Here is a 1,087-nt window from a genome sequence, read left to right on the forward strand (position 1 = left end):
GGGGGGGGGAACTAATTTAATCCTGGATTGGAGAAAATGCAAATCGAGGGGCTTCAAATGCAAATTTTATATAAAAAGAAAAAAGCGTCGCCTGCTGAAAAGAAAACTAGAAATTAACATTCTGTGAGCAGGCCTACACTTTTTACAGGATTTTTCCTTAGGTTTGAAGTCTATCTTGCAGCCATTGAAGACAGCGAATGGTACAGGATTGGGGCTGTCCTGAACACGAACTGTTTCCTTCAACAAAAGTGAAGCTAAAATTGGGAGTGACAGCGTATGGGAGGAAAATTAAATTTCGTACGTATCACATTAGCAGTTAGTAAATATATCGAGTCAAAACCAAGTCTACTCTGTCTACTTTTTAGTTACTGTTTCAACAGTGTTTTAAGAAAAATGAATTTCTGTTAACTTACAATGAAAACTACGGTATGGCCTTTTTAAATTAAATCTCACTATCAGTGCGATTAGCTATCAAACAGATCTGCAGACGCTGAATTTAGTGTTTAACAGAGTATTTGTGTCTTACGATAAAATTTGAGTTGTATCATACAATGAGATAATAGGTGACTTTCCCAGGATTTCCAGCAGAGAACGTTTCCACTTCGTTAGCACGGTATAATAACGGAGCACCTGTTCGATACTGGAAAGTTTCTTTCAGGGGGCAGTATCAGTCACTGGCATTGTTTAAACTCTCCTAGACATTCTTATTTAAATGGAGGGATTATACTGAAGCATCAGGTATAACCAAGCTACATTCATCTTAAAAAGGATCAAAACTCAACAATGAATTCCAGGCTGGGGTTAAGTTCTCGTTATTTGCTGAAGAGGGAGGGTTAACACATAAGATGTACAATTCACAGTAAATTTACAGCAGCCGCCCACCCTCTATATCCCAGATGGCTGACCCAGCCTAGCAAAGTTGTTGTTTAACCAGTAGAGGAGTTTGGAAGTTTTCCAACTGAACAGAGTTTTGTCAGGAAAACTCCCCAATTCATCAAACTGTTAATGTTTTGCAAAAACACCTCAAGTTCAACAAACTTTTAAAAAAAAAAAAAAAAAAAGGAAAAAAAAAAATCACAAAAAGGAT

At 37.1% G+C, this 1,087-nt stretch overlaps 1 protein-coding gene across 2 annotated transcripts in view; it reads right to left on the reverse strand.

Annotated features, from left to right (window-relative positions):
- The window catches only part of FGGY (FGGY carbohydrate kinase domain containing), a 137,860-nt gene that overhangs the window by 34,706 nt on the left and 102,067 nt on the right, over positions 1-1,087 (reverse strand). The window lies entirely within an intron of this gene.

This window comes from Charadrius vociferus, unplaced genomic scaffold (assembly GCF_000708025.1).
Source record: "Charadrius vociferus isolate BGI_N301 unplaced genomic scaffold, ASM70802v2 scaffold163, whole genome shotgun sequence".
In the NCBI taxonomy this organism is placed as follows: domain Eukaryota; kingdom Metazoa; phylum Chordata; class Aves; order Charadriiformes; family Charadriidae; genus Charadrius; species Charadrius vociferus.